The sequence below is a fragment of the Galleria mellonella genome, unplaced genomic scaffold, assembly GCF_026898425.1.
Source record: "Galleria mellonella isolate WM207_F2 unplaced genomic scaffold, CSIRO_AGI_GalMel_v1 utg65, whole genome shotgun sequence".
In the NCBI taxonomy this organism is placed as follows: Eukaryota; Metazoa; Arthropoda; class Insecta; order Lepidoptera; family Pyralidae; genus Galleria; species Galleria mellonella.
The window spans coordinates 9,121,738-9,147,850 of record NW_026442138.1 but is presented as its reverse complement, the minus strand read 5'-3'; the positions used below and the strand labels follow the sequence as shown (position 1 = coordinate 9,147,850).

The following is a 26,113-nucleotide window of genomic DNA, read 5'->3' as shown; positions in this document are numbered from 1 at the left end:
GAAAGAAAGCATTCTTATTCTTATTAATGATGATGATGATGAGCTAATGAAACGATAGTTTCCTAAAAATACAAAGGTTGAATGTAATTTTCTCTGACAACTACGATTCAGTAACAATGCGCAAACCTAATTTATAATAATAATTGTAGCTCCTGTATGGCTCTGTAGAGCTAATAAGTTGTAAGTATCAACAAAACTTGTCCAAAAACAAAGATTTTCAATAAACATTAAATGCAATTTTCGGCTATCGCGAACCGTTTGCGAGGGCAATCAGCGTGCTGCTTAGCCACTCAAGCGTGATCGAGTGACATACATATAAAAATGTTTACAAATAAAACATGTTTGTTCAGAATTGATTTTAATCAATGTTTTTTTGTTTCAAAGTCTGTCTCTATAATATATATATATATATATATATATATATATATATATATATATATATATATATATATATATATATATATATATATATTAAACTACTAAACTAATTTCGATAAAATTTCTATGGGACTAATTTGAAAGTACATCCATTCAGATAAAAAAAAAGTAATTTTCCAAATCGGTTTATAACTGACGAAGTTATAAGGTGTTACCTCGTAACTCAAATATAAAAAAATAACTGAGAACCACCTTTTTTTGAACTCAATTGAAAATATATATGTTAGAAGAGTGATTGCATTTTTACTGCTGTTATGTAAAACTGGTTGAAAAAAGCAAAGCCTGATTGGCATGTGCAAAATTGCCAAGTTTTTACAATACAAAATGTTCCATGTTTATTTCCATTTTGTTAGTTCTCCCTATTTTTTTTCGTGTTTTTATTTGAACATGATTGGAATATAAAAATATCTAAATTTTTTTCAATAGTGGAAGCGTAATATTTACAATATGTCATATTTATTATATTTATTATATTTACAATACAATGTTTTACCTGTTTATTTTATTTTATATCTTTATGGCAGTCTATGGGGGAGGCCTGTGATCTATTTTTTTTTTCAATTTCACTTTCTGTTCAACAGTGCACGATGAGCTGAGATGATTATTATTATTATTTATAGGAAGTGATATATTATTGTTATTTATGCGTGCGTGCGTGCGTGCGTGCGTGCGTGCGTGCGTGCGTGCGTGCGAGCGTGCGTGCGTGCGTGCATGTGTGCGTGCGTGCATGCGTGCGTGCGTGTGTGTGTGAGTGAGTGTATATATATATATATATATATATATATATATATATATATATATATATATATATATATATATATATATATATATATATATATATATATATATATATATATATATATATATATATATATATATATATATATATATATATATATATATACTAGTAAACCTCGTGGAATTGTCCGTACCAGATCAATACTCAAGTCACGTACACAATAACCCGACAAACCCATAACAGTCCCATTACAGTTATCACATTCAACTGCATCAGCTGACGGTAAGACCATCTCCTGTCCCATGACACTTTAATTCCACTTTTATCGGGGGAAAAGATCCCATACCGAGCACTTTTGGAATTACAGCCTGGCTAAGATAAATGAAACGAGCACCTTTGGAATAACAACCTGGCCACAACTACCAAAGCAGCTTCACGGCAGAAAAATGAGTGGGACAGAGGTGCCGATGCAAAGAATTTTGTACAGTCTTCCTCTTGTTAATTGGAGTTAGTCACTACAATACAGTTCCATTTAAGAAGTTTCTATGCGTACAATGCACAATGGTCAATTAAATTACGAGAGGTCCAGATAAGTAGAATCTAAGAAACTAAAAAGTTTTAAGCACTTAGCTTACTACTGCCCACTAGCCCTCATTGCCAGCAGCAATATATACTATCAAATCGACCTCCACGTGTTCCTCCTTGGATACCATTGTGGTTAATTCTTAGCGAATTCTTCACGGTGGGTTTACTGATCTGACCTCAACCTAATCCTTACATCCAGGAGAAAAGGGCCTGTTAGTAATGGAGTATAATTTCTTTTTAGCAATATACCCTATCAGGACGACCTCCACACGACCACCTTGGAAACCATAGTATTTAATTCCTAGATTTGTCACGATGAATTAACTGACCTGTTTTCATCCTTGCCTATTATTACTCACTGGTGCCCTGCCATTTTATGCCGATGGCGAAACCGGGGCTGCCATTCCATTTTCTTCCAATAAATAAAGTTGTTTTATCCTCCACTGGTACCCCGCTATTGTCTTAGTACAGGCGCCACTCCAGCTTCATATGGAGGAAAAAGTATTGTTAAAAATGAAGATTAGCAATCCCATCACTAACAATATACTTTACAACAGTTAACAGGGTCCATAATTGAAATGTTATCTACTAATTATATTATAGAATACAATAAGAAATAAATAAATAAACTTTATAAGGTTGACCTCCACGCAGTTCCCCTTGGAAACTGTTATGTTGATTTATTGTTGAATTCGTCACGATGGGCCAACTGACCGGTTTTATCATTATCTATCATCCCTCACTAGTACCCCGCCAGTGTATACCGATAGCGCAGGCAGAGTAAACATTCCATTATCATCCATTAAAAAAAGCTCCACCTTCATCCGTAAAAAAATTACTGATAACCCGTACTTTTAAAGTGTCTCAACACATCCAGGTTACGGGCTACTAGAAGGACTTCTTTAAAATAAAAAAAGCTCTTATTTAAATGTTAAAATTATTTTAATGAATAAATAAATAAAAAAAAATCTAATATCTTTACTAACATCAGAAATTAATGTGAAAAAGGGTTAGTTTATTACGTTAATTAAATACATATCTATACATATTATATCAGGTAAATGAAGTCACGACTAAAACTAATTACCTAATTGAAAAAAAAAATGTCATCAATACTTACAAAGATTCCAAATTTCTAATCAATAGCATAAATAGTTCCTGAGATATAGCACTGTGACAAAGGAACGAACGGATAGACAAAGACATTTTTATATGGACCCCTAAAATATATAAACAACCATAATGAGCTAGGGAGGTACAGTATATAAAAACTGTATAATACTAATTATACTATGACGATATAATACCAGGTCATTAGGAACAGTCAAATTGCAGTCGAAACAATGCGGTTAAGGTCGATGTAATTTTGTGAACAATGGTCAAACTATCAAGACTGTGAAAATACTGTAAAAATCGGCCAAGTACACGTTTAATAGCTAAAAGATAATAATAAAAAAAAGTTAATAAAGCACTTCCTTAAAAACTTGTATATAAAAAATGCTTTGCAGTTAAGTAATGAAGAATTTTATATTTTTTTTTATGCAACATAGATTAGCAAACAAGCTGACGACCAACCTGATGGAAAGTGCTAACCATCGCCTATAGACATGAGCAGTACCATGGACATAACAGTGTATACTGTTTCGCCCATGATACCTCCCATGCATTACCATTGCTGACAACTAATGTGTTATGCCTCCGTACCCAATAAATTCCTTTTCACTAGTAAATTCCCACCCTTCAAATTGAAACACAGCCATGTCAACACAACTGCTTCACGGATTTTTTTAATGGGTGATAAAGTAATGGTAACCTGCCTGCGCTATCGGTATACGCTGACGAGGTACCAGTAAGGGATGTTAGGTGACGATGAAAGTAGGTCAGTTAGCACATCGTGAGGAATTCCATTAGAATTAACCACGATGGTTTATAGGGGGGACCGCATGGAGGTCGACTTAATAGGGTGTATTACTAGCAATGAGTCAGTTAGACCCTAGCTAGACTAACAATCCCTTTCCCCCCAATTGCTTCACGGTACAAACACGAATGAGACAGAGGTACCCAAGCAAACGATTTTACAAAGTCTCCCTTTGGTCATATGTCCATGTTACAGCAGGGTTAATGACATATTATAATTACTATTTACATACATTGTAGTAGGTGATGTTTAAAAACACTACGATGTAGTAATAATTTAGTGCTACAAATACTCTAATTGGCTAGCTCTGGTTTTCAAACTGTATCTGAGTTAGTCTAGTGTTATAAGAAACCAAACAATAACATTTGGGCGTTCAACCCAATATGCTAATTTAAAAAGTTTCCTAAGTTATCCTGAATGAGAATCAAACCAAATACCTGATTTATGCAAAATAACCTACCCACCACCACGTCATGGAAGTCGTTAATTAATAAATTTGAAGCGTAAACACACAGTTACATACGGAATAATTTTTTTTTTTTGTAATTCTATTTTCTCTCATCCTGCGCAGTCAACTGGTTCTACGGTAGGAATGAACAAGTTAAGGCAGTTAAAGCTCGCTTGGTCTGTAGAACGCACGTCGTTACGCCCAGTTCGTGTTTCCGAACATACTCGAGTCGCGCGTTCGAAATTCAAATTTTGTGTTATGAATGTAATTTTTATTCTATTCCACGTGTGAAATCTGTTTTCAAGTTATTGTTGTATTAAAATAAATTTTACGTTTATGATGGTATAAATAATAAAAAAAAAGGATAGTGACAATATAATCTTCATGGTGTTGTAACAGGAAAATAAATTAACAGTGAGTATCTTTAACATTCTAAATATTCCATTTTTTATTTTTCTATTATTTTTCATTTTTTTCTTTCATTAATTATTAGTGATTTATTCAAAATTATGCTTATTTTAAGTTATATCATTATTTTTTTAATTAGATATATTACTTATTGTAAGGATACCAAAGTACCTACCTTAATATAAAAAACCCTCTGTTACAATTTTGTCACATTAATTTCCGAAACTACTTTACCAATTTTATGAAATTTTATCCAGTAGGTGTCGATAAGGTACAAAAGAACATTTGCTGGGTCAGCTATAGTATAATATAAAATAAGGGAATTTACTATGACCAAAGAAACCTTAATAACTTACATTAGTTTTACATGCCAGTAATTACATAGTTTACACACTTATCACGTTATTAATCACTTCGTTTTCTACAACTCTATTAAAAAATAAAAAAGTTTTTGCCAAGGGCAATGACCGGGTGCTACAAACACGCAATAACTAAAGGCTCTAATTTGAATATATTTGATATTTAAAAACCAGTCCTTTATCTAAAAATTTTAAGAGGTTTTAGCCAAATCAGTAAGATATTTATGTCTTTGCTCGATACAAAATGGCGGTAAAAAACTCAATATGCGTAACTTATGACTACAGTATAAAAAATCCAGCTAAATTGTAGATGGATTATACAAGCTAAAAAACATGTACCTAATATATTAAACTTTTGTAATAATACTTTTATAATTGTCATAAAATTTATATGAAGTTATATTTCATAATTAAGTTAATATTAATAAAAATTATGCCTTAACTTTAAATTAAGATTATTATCTCAAAATAATATTTATCTGCTTCGAATATTACAAAGAGATGGTGAAATAAAATATAGTTTTTTTTTAATTACTTAAATAATTTTATTTATAGTAACACCCTTACTTTAATTTTATTTTTACAAGTTATTAATAAAAGCGTCCGAATTCCAGACAATTTATCGTATTGAAGACTAGACAGCATGGTCTCCGACCTTAACCTGTTCTACAACGGAACAAACGTACTTAAAAAAAAAGCGTCCGAATTGAAGCCCTGATTTTAAGTCAAATAAACGATTATGCTTTGTGATAATCTGCTTCTATTCGAGTATAATTTTGTCACAATTACTCATAGTGTTACTATATGTTTCATTTTAGTTTTTCTCTTATATTATGGTATTTTCATACTACCTCATAGTACCTATTGTGTAAGAAATCCATAGACATATATAAATTTTTTTTGGTGACTTTATACTAAAAGTACTTTTATAATTCAGATTAATTTAAGCTCTATCTATAAGATAAATACTTTATTTTTATATTTATTTATAAATATAAAGTCAAATAAATAAATTTATTCAAATAATTGAAACTGAAATTAATTATATATTAGGTACCTATACCGACGACAACTTTTTATTCCCGACCAATGTTTTTATCAAATCAATTATTTAAAAGTATGATGGACATAATATAGTTACTTTTTATAACACTAATGATATGGATGATACATACTTATAATGACTAATTGTCACATAAAAATAATATATATACATAACCTAACTCATAATCATAATAGTGTAAGCTGTACAGCTATATAATAGTTTACAAGTTTCTATACGAAATATAAAATGTTTGCTAAGTTTTAAAACAAAACTTACAGATTTTTATTTGAGCAAGTTGTCATCTTTTTAATTTGTTTATTTGCCTGGTTAGCATACCTATTCAGATATCTAAAAAATTTGTGTTTTATGTATACATGTGAGCAATAGTTATATATTTTTATGTATTTGTGTAGGTATTTATATGCATGTGTGTATGTTTGTGTATGTATGTATACATATAATGATAAAATAATGAGTGGGGATGTATATTTACATTATTATATGTATTACATCTCCATATTTAGAAATGATAGAATTTTCATCGCGACTCCGATCAAACTGTTTATAATTACTCCTCTCCATCCAAAGGTTGCCTGGAAGAGATCGCTTTTAACAATAAGATCGCCCATTGTTTTCACACTATGATTATTTCTTGTAATTGTTTTTATCCGTAGTAAGTTTATTCTTGTAATCTTTTGAAGGAAACAAGAGTATCTATCTATCTAACGCAAAACCTTTTTAGACACTGTTATTACGAAAAAAGACATGCCAAGATTGTTTATTAAATATGTCAGGTGAGAAAAAATTTCTACCGTATACTTTTATGTTTGTTTACATTGTTCTAACAATAGTTACACATGCTATAACGCATATGTAGTAGGAATCAAACGGAGGTGAATATTTGTGGGTGGATGATTTAGACTCTTTATTGTTGTGTAAAATTCATAACCATTTGTAGTCAACCATTACTGCTTTTATACCATTAATAATATTACGATTTTGTATACAACGTGACTACAAATATGTAATAAACTTGAAATATGTAATAAATATGATTTGATAAACGTGGTATAATATATACTAATATTTTATAATGGCAATTTGATTTAAAAAAAAAAAGTTTTTGATGACACATTACTGGAGAAAGGTTTAATATCACAATAAAATATGTACAATATAACACATTTGTATTTTGTATCCTAAGAAATGTGCTGACTTAATTACCTAAATAAAACTGTCTTATCTCTTTATAAAAATGGGGCACTCTTCTACATATTTTATATTTTATTAATCTCATATTAGACTTATTTTATCCTTCAAATCATCTTTTCATTTATTTGCATTTTTATTGTGTTTGCATGGCTGTGTTTCGGTTTTAAGGGTGGGATATGGCGTGATTTTTCAGGGTAGAGAGGAATACCACCTGAGTCCTCAGGAATGGCAACGTATGGAGAGTATTATGAGCGAAACAGTATATTCTGTTATGTCCATGGTACTGCTCATGTCTATAGGCGACGGTCACCACTTTCCATCAGATGGGCCGTCAGCTTGTTAGCCATTCTAAGTTATATAAAAAAAATTACTGTATTGTCATTTAATTTTTGCACGCTACGTCATACGTGTGGATCTCAGTAGTTTTTGTTTAATGGGTAATAATGGTTACCCGGCTTGCGCTATCGATATACGCTGGCGGAACACCAGTGAGAAGTGATAGGTGAGGATGAAAGCAGGTCAGTTAGCTAATCGTGACGAATTCCACTAGATACGAATATCGCTATTAATATACCTAGTAGTTTGTTACCTATTTAAAATTAATTTAAAAACTAGCTTTTATCCATGACATCATACTCATAGTCTTTTTTTTTAATGAATGATAATGGAATGGTGACCGCACCCGCGCTAATAGTATACGCTGACGAAGCACCAGTGTGGGATGATAGGTGAGAATGAAAAGGTAGGTCAGTTAGCCTATCTTGATGGATTCACTTGAAATAGAACACGATGGTTTCCAGGGGGAACCACGTGAAGGTCGACCTGATAGGGTGTATTGCTGGCAATGGGTCAGTTAGACCCTATTACTAACAATCCGTTTCTCCCAGACCTCAATAGTAGAAAAATCAACTAAACAGAGGGACTACCATGAAATGTTTTCCGAAATTTCGGGTCCGAACGAAACATAAATTTGATATTAAAATTACATGACACATACCATTAAAAATATTATAAATGCTAAAATGAAATTCCTTTGGTTTTTTATGGTATGATTTATGAAAAACGGCATGTTAAGCTCCATTTACTGGGTCGATTTGGTTATGAACAAAAACAAAAAACTGAATCTCAAAATTCGAAATTTCATTTCATGGTAGTCCCCAGACCACTTCTAGATGGCGTATTAAACTTTAAGTTAGCCTTTCAGGAACTCACTTGTGAGCACCGAATCCAATTTCGTTTTTACATGATGCCGGAACAAACATAGACAGACGAACAGACAAAATTTCTAGAAAATACTGCTGTTAGTTGGACCATATTTGTTTTTTAAATAACTTCTACATTTACCATAGACGTCGTCTAGTTACATTTTTATTACGTTAATAAGATACTTAATACAACGTTTTATAACACTCGCTCTTTCTAGATAAGAAGTAAAACTTTGCGTTTTACAAGTAACTAGTAAAGTAGTTAGTGTAGTTTCTTTTGCAGCATGGAAAAAGTACATACGTATTGGTTATGAGACTTGGATGTGTAGAAAAAGAATACTAGGTGAAATAAATGCGGTCGAAATGCGAACATTGCGCAGAATTTGCGGAATAAGGCTGGCAGAATTTCAAGAATTCGTAATATAACACGGTAGCGGCAGTTGGAAAAAAAAGTGTTTGTATTATCTGTGGTATTGTATCGTGTGAGTGATAAAGATACTGAGTTACCTTAAACCAACTTACTGACAATTAAAGTAATGATAATATATTGTTTAATTATTTATATATTTGAAAGAATTTATTCTATATTAATTTGTAACAAAACCATGTTTGTGGTTTAATTTTTTGTATTATTTATTTATGTCTATAATAATTACTTAAACAAAACTTCTCATTACTAAAATTTTATGTATATTAAATCTATTCATAATTATTTTTGTTTTAAATTTCAATTTGTTCTTAGTTAAGTTACTTATTGACAGTGACGTCAATAAATGACTGTAAAATTTATGTATTGAACAATTTTGTGCTAAATTATATACCTCCAAGTTGTCTAACACAGACATAAAGTGAAATAGACAACGCTTACTCCACAATCCATATAAGCCTTAAGTAACTTTTTTCTACTTACATTGATATTGTAAAAGCTATTACAGAATTGTTATCAAACCTTCCGCACCAAACCCTTTTGAAAATACCTTATGATCTGACTCTTTTTTTCTTATACGTAGTATTTAATAGGTGAACGAACATATGTATTATAAAAATAACAATCCATTCAATAAACAAATAAAATTATATTTATATTTATATATTTTTTTTATTATTTCAGCCGTTAACTGTCCAGTACTGGACATAAGCTTTCCCCATAAGGAGAATTTTGCCAGTAGTTACCATGCTTGGCAGGCGGGTTAGCAACCGCAATTAGGCTTTTATAGATCTTTTAAGAGAGACGCTGCTGCCCATCCCTCACCCTCCTTTAATCAACTTTTACGACACCCACGGAAGAGGAAGGGGTCTATTCTATGCCGGGACCACACGGCGATTTTATTTATATATTGGTGTTTAATAGTTTTTAACGATCTCATAATTTGTAACTTCAAACTATTTGCAAAAAAAATATTTAAATGTCAGTAAAATCCGTATCAAATCGGTATAAAAAAGCGAAGAAACAAAGAGACGCGACGCGATATGAGTAATCATCTGTTTTATTGTTTATATTTGGTGTCGAAAATAAGACACATCAACATTATAATTATTTACCAAATCCTAATATAAAACAAAAATATGCCTAAATCTCATGTATAAACTCACAGTTATTCAAAATAAAACCTTATTTAGACATAAAATAAAAACTCCGACTCGCCATTTTGCCGGTGTGTAAGTAAGCTTAGTGCAAAAAATCTAGACGCTGTCTGAACCATTGTCTGATATCGCATTAGCTAATAGGTTTGTTCTAGTTTAAAAATAAGGCAATCGATTTACGACATTAAGGCAATTCGAGTTTGGTACTGAAGTTATTTTTAATAGAATTCAAAATAGTTACGATACAGCTGAATTTTTTTGTATATATTATTTAGCTAATTGTGAATAAATTTTTATGATTCAAATGAAACTACGATTTGTGTATGTGTGTATATATATATGTATATATTTTGTTAATGTATAATTAATTAATTTATATATATATATATATATATATATATATATATATATATATATATATTAAATATATAAAAATTTTGGGATAAAAAACCTAAATTTTTAGTATTTGATAAAAATGATGGTATTGAAATAAAAAAATTTAAAGCTTGAACTTACTAATTTTTGGAGCGTGTATAAAAAATTTTTTCAAGTAACACGTATCGCGCAACCTTAATGAATATCATAAAAAATACTTTTCTAAATGTTTATCGTTCTTACTTTTGATGTACGGACTTAAAAAAAATTTTACAATTTAACCACCTTATGGATTAGGTTGGTTCACTTAGCTTTAATTTTGTTTTATAAAGTGTATGTGTGTATGTGTTGTGTATATAGAAAAAAATATAAAAATAAAAATTATGAAACAAGGGGTGTGAGAGGGGAGCGATCGAAATAGAATGACAGTGAATATGTATGCAAGAAAGTGTCATTGTCATGTCTGTATGGCTAGTGCGAAAGAAAGAGGTAAAATAATTATGTCTAGTTTAATTAACCTACTTTATGGTAAAGGAGGTAATGCTATACACAAATTGCTGTGAGATGAATATGTAGATAATATTTATTTATAGACACCATATTACTATCAGTAAACAAACAAACAATCAAACAGTTATACTAATAATACTCGTATCAACACTATGGTATGAATGTCGAAGTCACTTTTTAAATTAAATAATCAAGTACATGAAACCATAAAAAACTGAACTCAGAAGTGGAACTGAATACACTTCTAGATCTGATTAAATTAATTCAACAAATTGAGAAGGAATCCAGTTGTGGTAAAAAGAGAAATTATATCATATTGACAAAAATCAAAATATGGACTCGAAAGAGCATCATCAATTGGTGATGAATTAGTGAAAATTACACATACACATACACACACATATGTATGTTATCTTCACTGAATCATAACATACAAAAATAAATTCGAATTTCCCCTTTTGATATAGATTAAAAACATGATAAAATACATGAATGTTTTCACGGATATAAAATTTTCTATACGAGAATATGAGATTAATTATGGTAGCCATCCAACGAAATGGAATAAAGGGTGTTGAGCCGTAGATAAAACAATAATGCCTTTTTCTGTGGCTGAGCTCAGGTGTACGTGGATAGGTATTTAAGCAAATATGCAGTTGTTTTCTATAAATTTATTATGTGTCCAATATATATTTTAAGAAAAATCTTTATAAACTAAGTGTCTGTCCCGGCTTTACACGTGTATACTTATGAAAAAAATGAGATCAAATTTTCCCTCTCACAAACTCAATAAATTTTTTACATGGAGATTTTTAACGTATTTTTTTTTACATACAATTTTTCAAATATTTTCTATCGAACAAGTTTTATTCTGATAAAACACAACACTAATTTAAGATTGTGTTTCAAAAAAGCCGACTTCAAGTGAGGTAAAGCCAGTTATTTTGATTTAAGAACTAAACTACTGAACCCATTTTGATTAAATTTCTATGCGACACATATTTGTAAGTATATGCTTTTACACAAAAAAGGTTTTTTCAAATCGATTTATAACTGACAGAGGTATGAGGTAAGAAACATAAAAAAAAATCGAACTGAGAACCTCTGATATAATACGCTTGCATACATTCGCTAATTGATTTATATTTATATATAAATGTAAAAATGAGTTTGTGTTACCCCTAGTTATTACAAAATTTACCACACACGTAGTGTTTAGAATGCAGAAGGCTATACATCATGCTTTATATAGACAAACAAACACAGACGCACTTTTCAAAAATTATATCCTATATTTTGTAGGTAATCATAATAAAATTAATACTTACTCGTATAATAAAACTTTAACTAGTTTATATCTGTATACTAAAAAAAAATAAGCGAGCCATAATTCTTATTAAGGTCGTCTTATTATTATTTTATTATTTATTTTTCATTAGAGGTCAAAACAATAAGTTTTTGAATTTTTGTTTGTATGTCTGTATGTTTGTTTTGATATCATGCAAAATCTATCAATAAATATAATCATCAAATTAGATACTATTTTTACAGTTGTATTTCAAAAGGTCGAACTAAAAATTTAATATAGGTACTTGTATATTTTACCGCAAAATTCACTCATACAAAGTTGCAGGCAAAGCTTGTATTTTACATTTATACATTACATTAGAAAAGATATTAACTAAGTAATCAACAGTCATCAAATTATTTGAACACACCAAGCTACGTTCTATACGTAGACTATAATTACTATATTAATGTTGTAAATAATTAATTACAATTAAAACGATCACCTGAATGTTATATCGATAGTGTGGACACAAGGTGAAAATGATATTTCCATTAATTTTAACTATAATATTAAGTAATGGGTAATTAAAGTGTATACACGTGTGGTCCACTTCACCTGTAAGTAAATGTCGAAAGGCCAATACTACTAAGACCAAAGCAATAATGTTTATTTAATACGAAGTGTTTGATGAATTAATTAGAAATTTCTAAGTGATCCGAACGCCATAGCCGCTTTGATCAGGCCGCGGCGGACGATGCGAAGGTGAGATTAATAACATGACTGTACACATAAATCTTTCGATTGTAAGCACTAAAAGAATCTTTACACGGAAATTGAGTTATAAAAAATCGATTGAGCATAACTAAATTTTAAATGGATAATTCAAATTCAATTCTTCTCCACTAACTGTATAATAGTGATGTGTCATATCAGGCTCACTCGAATACTAACTCGAATACCTAATAGGTACTCAGGTACTCAAGTAATTCTGTATATTGAGTACTCAAATATAGAATTCGAATACACCACGTTCGAGTACGGACTTCGAGTACTTATATACGACATTTATTACGACATTCATGTGTTTATTGAAGAATTTTATGTTTTGCCGTTTTTTTAGCTATAATTATCAAAGTAAACATTTTTAAATGTCTGGCCATTTTTACTCATCAGAAAATTATTCGAGGTATTCGAATACTAAAGAAAAAATGTATAATCGAATTGAGAACACCATTCTTTTTAAAGTTATTTAACCAATTCCTCGAACACTTGTTCGAGTCCTAAGACTTAAGTATAATTATTAGTTGAATTCTTCTTTTAACATATACCAAAATACTCGAATGCCAAAAAAACAACTCGACACATCACAACCATATATGTCATTCGAGTAAATTACATATAACACAAAGTTATGGCTCCAGTTGGGATGCGAGCGTAAATGGAGAAGTTTGCTTTTTATATTTGGATTGGATAATGCTCACGTTTTCATTATTGATGGAATACATTTTCTTGTAGGTAATAAAACTTTTTGTTAATTTAATTTGTAAGAGCTTTTACATTAAGTATATTGACCGTATCGTAGTATGAATCCAAAACGAGGATATCCGATAAGCAAGCTAAAGTGGCGATGGCCTGGTCACATAGCTTGAAGAACCGACAATTGATGGGGAAGAAAGGTTCTTGAGTGGTGAACCCGTACGGGCAAACGCAGTGCAGGACTACTCCCCACTAGATGGAGTGACGACCTCAGATGCATTGCAAGGAGTTAATGGATACAGCTGACTCAGGATCAGGATCAGGCCATTTCTTATGGCTGTCTTTGGGGGAAACCCATATTCAGCAGTGTACAGATAATGACTGAAATAATGATGATGATCGTAGTCTGAACAAATGTGACAAATTAACTTTTATTTACTTGTACTACCTATCTAATCTTGGCGATAGGTCGATGGAAACTCCTTCCATTTGATCGCTTACTTTTATATACAGATTTACTTTTAAAATGTTATAATTCATAATTTCGAGTTCGTATTTTTTTACCATTGCCCTTTTCTATGCTTGTTTGCTATACAATATATTTTCTCTACTAAAATCAGGGTCGTCATCATTTATCACCTCATCACAGTCTCTTTCTGTAATATTAATATGATTTCTTTTTCTTTTGATGTCTGCGATTTACAGAGATATTAAGAAAATGCTAATACATACTGAAATAATACAGCTTGGATAAGACCAATATTTAATTTGTTTAATCTGAAATCTATTAAACTGATTTTTCTTTGATAATATTTTGTTTTTTTTCTTCGGCATGGAATTCTAAAGTTCCAAAAGAACGTACTCTTAAGAGTTGCCAACTCGCACATGACTTTCTATGCTATGCAGCTGTCTTTAAACTAAAGTAACTATTTATAATCAGATAGTCAGGCGGGTTGTATGCTTGTTTGTATAGTAGTATTAAAAATATGACATTTAATTTGTCTTTATCCAAAGTCATATTGAATTCAAAGTAACACAAACAAACAATATGTCAGAAAACGTGCTTACGAACATTTAAAAGGCCGGCACCGCACAAGCAACTCTACTCGTGTTGCAGTATTCTTAGTTAATGATAACCGTTTTCCATCAATTCGACCATCTACTCGTTTGCCTCCCTACTATTAAAAAAAAAAAAATCAAACAAACTACAAATCACTCCTGCTATATCGGCTAAAATCAATCAATACACACATTCAAGTTCTCCATTTGGAAACAATAAACACCTATAGTGTTTGCCCAAAACTACGCAGATTAGGAAGTTTTAGTTCAACATACTTTGCTTTTAAGAGAGGCTATGAGAATTTATGGTTGTACGCACAAGGGACAGCCACCTAAAACGAAACGGCTAGACTATGCGGAAAATCCGAACCCTTCGACTTTGTGATAGACATTCTAGAAACAAATTTACCCTCCCTTACATTATTACGTTTTAGTAAAATTGAATAAAACTTGGCTACGATACCTATCTGCCTACACGTTGGTAAAATGTCTAACATACCTACATATCTTGAGAGAAAGGAATTATCAGTACCTACCAGCTAGACTTCCATGTAGTTCCCCCTGGAAGTGGTTAATACTTGTGGAATTCATCACGAAATGCTAACTGGTGCACTTTCATCCTCACCTATCATCTTTCACTGATGCCCCGCTGTGTGACCGAAATTTAAGCCTTTAGTATCCTTTGAGGGAATGTTTTACTAATAAAACTGGTAATTTTTTCCAAAGAAACATGGGTTGAAAATAATAAAAAATGTAAGTCTCGCACTAATTGAATAGCTGTACCTCGCTCAATTTTTTTTTCTTTTTTGACCTATTTTCCTTTGTATAAAATGTTCAGTTTCACTTGCAGTATATTACTTTAAAAGAACGCTATTGATTTCCATAATAATGCCTGTAATAATATTGAATAATAACTGTCGTGAGTCATACTGTATTGTAATTATATATGTCGGCTTTACATCCAGCATACATAGATTTACATCGCACCTGTCGTCCATTGCTCCCATTCAAAGAGACCTCTTTTGACTCCTTCAAATTGATCATTCTATTCATACAAAATAGCCAGTTACGAGTACCTTTAACTTAGCCCTTTTTAGCACCCCACCTACTTGTATTTGGTCGATTTACGTCCATATAGAGCGGCCTCTACCTACACTCATTCACGCTCGATATGACTCTTTCGTAATTCTTCTTGCATCCACCCTTTCCAAATGACTAACTCAATAAAAAAATTTAACACTTAATTTATTTAGTAACTAGCTTTTTGACCGTTTCTTCGTAGGCGCTTATTTTAGAAATAGGGAATCTAATAAAATAGGGCACTTTAAGATGTCGTATCAAAATAAAACACATGGCAATTTTTAAGATAGACCTTCAGTAATACAATAAATAAAACTGTATTCAATTTGGTTTAGTAGTTTTTGGGTAATACTGAAACAAACTTACAGAGAGACAGACAGAAAATTTCAGACAAAATCTCTAAAAAATAATAAAAAAATTATTATTTTGGCTTCAACTATTCCCTTTAAAACCCTTTACATCAATTTTTTTGTTTCCATGTACAGACATCGTTAGTAGTCAGGTACAATTTTATTATACTGGACTATACTGCGATTTTGTAAATCATTACCTAGACTGAACTAGATAAATAAACGTATCATTTTTATAATTTATACAGTTTATAATCACTTCGATGATTTGAACCGGTTTCCAGTTTAATTTGTAATATTCTGCGTCTGGCATTACATCTTCACCATTATCTCACATATATAAATTTACAAATACATTTGACTAATTAGTTCTTCTTAATAATTATTTTAAAATATTCCTATATGAACACTTGTATATTTGCTATGTTTGATAAAGTAAGAATTTAAATACATGTAAGACTACACAACTATGTATGTCCACAATATTTAAGATACACAATCTACAAAAAAGAACAACTTCATATATATGTGGCAAAATCGTTTATTATAATTTTTAAGTCTAGATATTTTAGTTTAAAACTAAACCACAGAACCGATTTTGATAAAATTTCTATGAGACCGATCGATGTAAGTAGATATATATAGTATATATGATATATATGATAGTATATTTTCAGATATTTAATTGGCGGAGCTACGAGGTAACAAAAAAATATATACCTCCTTTTTTTGAAGTCGATTGAAATATAACTAGTCTAATCGAAACATATGTATGATCAATACGATTACATTTGGAAATCAATAAGGTTTACTACCCATTTCAAAATATTATCAACATTGATTCAGAATTGCAGAACATATCGCGTAACATACCTACATTCATAAATGTATCATCAAATTTCGAACAATCTTCTATAATGTAGTAATTCATTAGAGCCTCCTCTTTGAAGAGCTTAAAAATAATTACTTAAAGATTTAGCAAAGTTAATTTGTATTTACAACGAAAAATAGCATTCTCTTTTAAAGTGTGAAATCTGATGAAAAGTTTTGATTTTATTCCTGCTGTTCTTATTTTAGAAATACGGAATAAATATTAATTTTCTCGTATTTTATTGTTTTCATATTTCTATATTGTTACATAGACTCATTTTCCAGTATTATAAATATAATGATAGTGCCTACTCTTATAGAAAAATTGTGATTACTTGCTATTTAATCTATATTTCCTGTGTTCCTTTTAAGTATAAGACCCCATCATCGAACAAAAAAGAGCACCCGAATCGATATGAAATTAAACAGTTTTCTAACTATAATATAAGAATAATAAGCTGTTATTATATAAGTTCGTTTATTGGGATTCATTAGATTTGACATATCAAATTTCTAGTTTCATTTAAATGTAAACCTTAATACTATTGAACAAGGTATATTTTCATGTTAACATGAAAATGTGGCATTACCATGAATTTTGTGTATATACTCGAAATTTTCTTTAAAAACTGCCTATTATGTTAATGATTGTGTGATTACGTATATTTACGACAGAAAAATTTCATATGCATTCTTATTGTTCTCACGTGAATTCTATTACAATATTGGAATATAATTTGTGTTATTATATTTGAGTATTATTAGACGTAGACATTTGGTACTACCTGTTGTGAAAATTGCATAAGCTGATTATGGTGTAACAGAAGTCGTCAACTTTTTTGTTATTCTAAGTTGCATAAAAAATTCACGCTATTGTAAACTATATATCGAGTGTAAGGGACAGGTAGGCTAAAACGAAAACAGCTGATTCAGATGAATCGTTTGAATCAGATGGCAGATTATTTTCCCACCGGAACTGCACCACAGCCATATAATTATCGATTCTTATTTTTGATGCCGCGCAATGTATTTGAAATTTTACGATCTACACGACGCGTGATACGTAGGTATAGCGCGGTCAATGACGCTTCGTAGGTAATTTCGTACGTTGACTTCACACAGCTGATTCTGCGCGTCGCGATAGGATTTTAATACGTGTATTACATTGCTGTTTTTTGGTATTTATATATATTATGACATAATATCATAGGTGACATGATTTTAAATGAAAAACTAGAAAAAGTTTTGACATTTTACTTTGGTTTTCAGTTTAAAATAATGGTCTGAATTCACTGTTGCAATGTTTGCCAACCTGCCCCTTACATAATAATTTAGTTTAATCTCTGATGAAGGAAAATACTACGAATGTCTCTGACTAGGAGAAAGTTAGTGATGGGGATTCCAATCCCTATCGTTTGGGGGGAAAGGGATTGTTAGCAATGGAGTTTGACAGCCCCATTGCTAGCAATATGCTCTATCAGGTCGACCTCCACGTGGTTCCCCCTGGAAACTATCGTGAACAATTCTTGTTGAATTTGTCACGATGAGCCAACTAACCTGCTTTCAACCTTAACTATTACAACCAGTATTTCGCCAGTGTATGCCGATACCGCAAGCTGAATTATCATTCCTTTATTTATGCATAGAAAATACCCAATATATAGATATCGTAGGGGTATCGATATTTTCCATGCATAAATAATGGAATGATAATTGGGCTTGCGGTATCGGCCAATGCTGGCGAAATACTGGTTGTAATGGTTTAGGTTGAAAGCAGGCTAGTTGGCTCATCGTGACAAATTCAAGAAGAATTAACCAAGATAATTTCCAGTGGGAACCGTGTAGAAGTAGACCGGACAGAGCATAATGCAAACGATACGGGGAAAGGGATTGTTAGTAATGGAGAATGAGAATCCCATTGCTAGCAATATACCCAACCAGGTCGACTTCCTCGCGGTTCCCCCTGGAAACTTTCATGGTTAATTCCTGATGAATTCATCATGATGGGCTAACTGGCCTGTTTTCATTCTCATCTATCACCCTTCACTGGTGCTCCGCCAGCGTATCCCGTTAGCGCAGGCGGGGCTACCATACTATTTTCACCCATCAAAAAAAAAAAGCTCGATATACATTGTATTTCGATATATATTACAAAGATGGCGGCAAAGCGTATATACGAGTATAGGTAAGGTCCGCGTGTAAACAGTTGCCGCAGCAAAATTACTATTAGGTATTCTGCGGCATAAGGACATTTTTAATATGAGGGTTACACGTACGCATTGCAAACTTAGAGAGGTTATCTCTCCCAGATAAAATCAGTTTCTATTACCGGTGTCGCTAAGAAAAATATGAAAACTATAATATAAAATATCTATACTAATATCATAACTGTAAGAAGAAGGGATTTATAGTAATAGAGAACAGCCCCATTACTAGCAATAAATCAGGTGGATTTCCACGCAGTTCACCTAGAAACCATCGTGGTTATTTCTTATGTAATTAATTACGATGGGCTAAATGACCTAGTTTTATTTCGGCTTAATTAATATATTCCATCACTTGGACAAACTTGCAGATAAAACTTAACATAGATTGAATTAACAAACATAAGTTTATATTGTGCAGGGCTCGAACCCGCAACCGTTAATAGGTAATGCAATGTGATAAACCAGTGCCAAAGCTATCAACCCCGTTCAGAATATTACTTGAGACTGCCAGAGTTCATTAGAAGTTGCCAAGGCTTTGGATTACTATGTTTTGGCAGAGAGCTCAGCCGATCTGATCTCTGTGAAGCGATTATAACTAATTAAGGTATCTAGAACCTCACCACATCAAATGATTTCGTCCGTACAACTCCTTGAATCTTGTACAAATCCTTGGTTCCTTATATTCTTGTAATATTTACTAGCATTTCGCACCGGATTCGCACGTGTAGAATTATTCACTTACACAAAAGTTTGTTTAAAATTATAATGTAATATATTAATATTGTATATATAAACCTTCCGTAAAAATATCTATAACAGAAAAATCCGTTTTAAAATTAGTTGAATGGTTTAGAAGTAACCATAGAAACAGACCGATGCTACTTTGTTTTATTCTATTTAGAAATAGAGATTTGATCGTTGCTGTTGATATATTTAATTCATTGGTTTGCAAGCTATTCCACTTTTATATATTAATATTTACTTATCTTTTTGTTACTTATATAGTATTTGATTATTGGTTTAACACTGTAAAGTACACCGTTGTGGTCTGTGAAGTCACTGTGTGGCTTGCCCAGAATAACAACGCTGTACCAGTAAATAAACTGCTATATAGTATATTGCTGAGTGCTGCCCACGTTGGCAATTGTTACAATATATTATTATTGTTTTTCCTTTTTATTTTGTTTCGTAAATAAAATTGTTTGTCAATAAACCTTTTTTTTCTTTCTTTAATTGAAACCCTTAAGTATTGGCCATTATGACCAATTTAATTCGGCCTGAATGTACTTTATTAAAATTGTATATTTTGTAAGATCAAAAGTAAAACATGCAGAAAGGACTTATAAATTTAAATTCTTTTCGTAACAATATATTAATCCAATATTTTTTACGAGTACTCTATAAAGTACTGTAAAATGCAAACAACAACACTAATTATTAATAAATAATTTAAGGATTACTAATTATTGACAAAACAAATCGGATTATTTTGAAACTAATGACAGCTGTCAATTTAATCCTTTTGAAGACACTACAACAGTTCTCATATCAGTATAAACACATTATATTGTACATTATTTTACTAATTAATTACTTTTGACGTCGACAGCTAATAATAATAAATAATACTATGTATTATTTATTTATGTATCAATGTTTTAAGTATGTGAGGTATTTTATAAAATTAGGGTATGATGAGGCTGACATATCCTTATAGGATAAAAGCCTCTAAATAAAAAAGATAAAAAAAAATACTAAATAAATCTCTTTTTGGGAAGACCGAGGAATAACTTAACATGACACCTAGAAACACTAGGTCGTATAGGGAGTTCAAACAAGAAAATATAAAATAGAGCTGGCGGGAAAAAAATGCTTGAATTAATTGCACCAACGAGAGGAAACTCTTAAATGAGAAAAAAAAGATCTCTTTTAGTTTACGATAGTTTGGGAATTTAACCATATACAAATTAATTTGGCTAAGAAATCACGTATGATTTTGGAAAAGTCCATACATAAATCTATACATTGGTAAATCTTAGAAGACTTGTTTAGAACGTAGTGCTCATATTCGTGATCAGAAAGGTTGATTAGATTAGGTTTGGTTAGATGAAAGCCCAAAAAATTATCTTTTTTCTTCTCATGATGATAAATCTTAGGATTTATCCTAAAAATTATATAATATTGTTAGGTAAATTTTACGATATAATATAGAGTTAAGCTTAAAAATTACCAATGTACATAATTTTATAGTAACAGAAAAAAATAACAGTCATATTAAGAACTTTCTTTTGATAAGTTTAATATTAAATAGTAGATCTATACGAACTAAAAAAAAATCAAAAACTATTTCGTATGACGGAAACCAAACTCGAACGCCTTTAGCGGGTATGGATCTATCTTTGGCATGACAAAATACGTTTCTTTCTTTGCCTTCGTCTCTGCAAACATAAATGAAACATGAGGGAACGTTTCAACATAACGTCCCGTTTTGTTATAGATAAAGGTCTTTCTTCGAGAAATTTCAAAGTATATTTTTATTGAAACCTTCATATTACATTTCATGTTACTGGCATTGTTTTACATATTTCCGACAAAATTACAAATACTAGATAGCCTCTTGCTACATACTTGTATATGATGATAGCGAAATGGGCATTCTATCCTAAACAATGTTTGAATAATAAAGAAGGTTACCTACTGGATCTTTTAGCCCCTAACCGCAATTTGTGTTAAGTACTGCTATTCGTTACTGCTTGTCTATTTTTAAGTAGGTACATACAGACATTTAGAAGGCATAATTGATGTAGAGTTAGGTATTATATGTATTTTATCTAGTCACAAATAAAATATAGACTTAGTCACGTGATCATTATCTCGGCCATTGTCTGTCCACTGCTGGACATAGGCCTCCCCCATAGACTGCCTTAAGGAACGATCTTGAGCCAGCTGCATCCACTGACTTCCTACAATGCACTTGAGGTCGTCACTCCATCTAGTGGGGAGTCGTCCTATACTGCGTTTGCCCGTACGAGGTAACCACTTAAGAACTTTTCTTCCCCATCTGTAGTCGGTTCTTCGAGTAATGTAACCAGTTCATTGACACTTCAATTTGCTTATCCTTCGGACTATGTCCGTTGCTTTGATTCTTTTGCGAATATCCTCGTTTCGGATTCTATCACGCAAAGAAACTCCGAGCATAGTCCTCTCCATAGCCCACAGAGTAATTTATGAGCTGTTTCATACAGGCAATCGCATGTTTCGGTTCCATAAGCCATCATTGGCAACACGCACTGGTTAAATATATGCTAAATAATAATTGTAAATAATCTTTAAGATGAGGACCAGCGCTCGAAACATTCCGGCATATTTTCTTAATAAATTAAATTGGAATGAGAATCTTGCCAGCTTTATTTATTCTAGGGTATAACTGGAATATAATGAAAGGTGAGTATGAAGGCAGGCCAATTGACCCATAGTGCTGAATTTAGCAGAAATTAATCACCTTCCTTGAAAATGATTAATTTCTAAAAATTTCTGGAAAGACATAGACCTGATGGAATATATTGGTAATTAGTATTGCAAGGACCTCAATCGCGAAGGAGAGCCTCATCAACGATCCACTGTCATTGTAAAAACCACGACCACTCTGTCAAGAGTGTACGACTGAAGAGAGAGAGATATATATATATAAGGTCTATCACTAGCTGTTACTAACGTCCTCATTAATAATAATGAGGACATTAATAACAGTTCACAAGCAAACAATAAATAGTCCAACAAAAAAAAGAATGTAAGTACCATTCTTGGTACTGCGGTATATGACAAAGACCTGTTTAATCTTTAAAAGAGGCCTTTTTTAATCATTATCATTTACTGAAAGCGATCATTTATTAATTTTATAAGGACCTATTGTGGTGTTTCATCAATATAGTGGTATGAGAAAAGAAATTTTAATCTAATTTATATGGGGGGAAAGGGATTGTTAGTAACGGAGACTTAGAATCCCATTGCTAGCAATGTACTCAACCAGGTCGACCTCCTCGCGGTTCCCCCCTGGAAACTATCATGGTTAATTCCTGATGAATTCATCATGATAGGCTAACTGGCCTGTTTTCATTCTCATCTATCACCTTTCACTAGTGCTCCGCCAGCGTATCCCATTAGCGTAGGCGGGGTTCCCATTCCATTTTCACCCATTAAAAAAAAATTACCTAATTTATATTGTTTTAGTTGAGTGTGTTATTTGAGTGTACTAATTGACAAAGCTTCAAAATACGAAAAAAGGTATCTAGCTTAACAATGAACATATATCCTTACGTTAGTGAATCCAGCTTAACTAACGTAAGGATATAGATCAGAAGTCGAAATACAAAAAATATCCTTCGTAGGAACCGCGTGATCATATAAAAGGATCATAAATTGTTTTCATATTTGGACCCATGTAGAAAGTTGTTCAGTTTCATGAATATATATTATCATTGGATATTTGGATTGTTATTCCCTTTACATTATATATTTAACATAAGCTTTCATCTGTTTGTGATATTGGTCCTATTGATATACATAAAATACAAGATACATAATCTAAACTAATATTATAAAGAGAGAAGATTTGATTTTATTATTTGTAACAGATAAACAAAAACAAAATACATGATTTTAAAAAATCTTTCACCTATAGAAAGCTATGTTATCAGCGAATAACATCAAGCTATTTTTGAGATTTTCTGTCTATCTATTCATGCAAATGCAAGTCGAATCGCTTATCAAACATAAAAAAAAAGAAAATATTAATAAACCAAATTATAACCTTATTTAACTATAGTGTGAAAGTGGTCTCTCTAAATTGAGTAAAAATAAAAAGTTTAGACTTACAATTTTCATTATAGTTGATACCTATGTCACTTCATTCCCTCATCATAAAACAATTACATAGTTAAAAAAATTTAATTAGGGGCAGTTTTAATTATAACTTTTCTATGATACGTGAATCTTGTATTTTTATATCTATAAACGATAAAGTTTTTGAGTGGCAATTCCGTAAGGTAAATGCAGTGTAGGATGACACCCCATTAGCGGGGGGAAAGGAATTGTTAGTAATGAAGATTGAGAATCCCATGGCTAGCAATATACCCAACCAGGTCGACCTCCTCGCGGTTCCCCCTGGAAACTATCATGGTTAATTCCTGATGAATTCATCATGATAGGCTAACTGACCTGTTTTCATTCTCATCTATCACCCTTCACTGGTGCTCCGCCAGCGTATCCCGTTACCATGACATTTTCACCCATCAAAAAAAAAAGACCCCCCATTAGCTGGAGCGATGATCTCAAATCCATTGCAGTGATTCAATGGGTGCAGGTGACACAGTACCGTTCCTTATGGCACTCTATGGGTGAGGCCTATGTTCAGCAATGGATAGATAAACAGTTGATATCATGTTGATGATGAGTATTTAGTTTATATATATACTTATAGTTTTTTAAACATATACGACTTTTCTCATTAGATACCTGATTCAAAACTAATTGAGGTGAATGAATCATCAAGAATAGAATACTTTTTTATGCAAATTGTAATGTTAAAAGGTATAGTGGCGGCATAATGATCAAAAACATAATCCACGTCCACATAATCTCAAAGTTGTTATTATTTGATGAATATGAAAAAAGTTAATGAAACGTATATATTGAAGTAACTTGTAATTCTAAAAGTTTAATTATATCTTTCACAAAATTGTCGAGCTTTCAAAATATCATACGACAAACATTATTTTACCAAATTCAAACTTCGCACAAAACTCGTCTGCTTGGGTAACTCTGCCCCAATCGTGTTTGTGTCATGATGCAGTTTTGTTTGCATAGCTGTGTTTCGGTTTTAAGGGTAGGATATGACGATGAAATTACAGGGTACAGAGGCATAACACCTTAATCCTCAGTAATTGCAACGCATGAATGCAGTTTACTCTATTATATACATGTACTGTTCATATTTATAGGCAGTAGTTACTACTTTTCATCAGGTGAGCCGTCAGTTTGCTATTCTAATTTGCATCAAAAAACATAGTTAAATAACAAAATCCTTTATTTAGTATTTACTATATTTTTCTCTAAACTTTTCTAAATTATTAACTGTAACACATAACATTGGATATCGCAAAGTTTTCAGCTACTAAACTATTAATCACAAATTCTGTAAGGCTGATAGTGAACCCGGTATATTTCATGCTTTTCACTATGATAGCGCAAAATATTTCACTGTCTACATTTATCCAAAAGCTTAAAACAGATTTAAAGGTTTAAGATAATACTCAAGTCGAAATGAAAATATAAAATATGCTACGACTATATTAAATTTCAGACGTTCGCTTTGTCTGATTTACGATTTATAAGAGACGGAAATTAAGGCGTTCGTTTAGGTAAAATATAATCATTTACAATTACCTATGTGTAGGTCCTAACATAGAATGGGCCACCTTTTTCCAGTGGGTGTCTTAAGAGGCGACTAAGGGAACTTATGGCCGAAAGATGGGCAACAACGTCCCTCTTAAAACATTACTAAAGGCCTAACTGCTATTGCCAATCAGGCTGCCAAGCGTGGCAACTACTGGCAAAACTCCTCAACTGTGAGGGAGGCCTATGTCTCGCAGTGGACGGATAATAGCTGAGATGATGATAATTACCTTATTAATTTACCGAGGTGTATCTAGATACTTCGTCTTGCCTTGCTTGTTATTTTCATCAGGTTTCCTATTTCACAATTTTCATAATTTTTAAGCAACTTGAATCGCTAACTAACTAATAGTCCAGCTTTTTTGCCCTTTAAATATGCAACTTAAATGGTAAAAAAAAGCTAAAAAACTAGGATATCAAAATTCTAATGAAGAGAAATTGCTGATAATGTTTCTTTCTAACTTAAAAATTCAGATTTCTTTAAAATACAGTAATTTGTTA

At 31.6% G+C, this 26,113-nt stretch overlaps 1 protein-coding gene across 2 annotated transcripts in view; it reads left to right on the top strand.

The window, feature by feature from the left end:
- Window positions 1-4,278: 4,278 nt before the first annotated feature.
- LOC113514121 (hemicentin-2-like) overlaps window positions 4,279-26,113 on the top strand; it is a 135,293-nt gene continuing 113,458 nt past the window's right edge. For both annotated transcript variants that reach the window (XM_052900594.1, XM_031914274.2), the window contains exon 1: window positions 4,279-4,542. The gene's annotated coding sequence lies outside the window, so the exon portion shown is untranslated. The remainder of the gene's footprint in view (window positions 4,543-26,113) is intronic.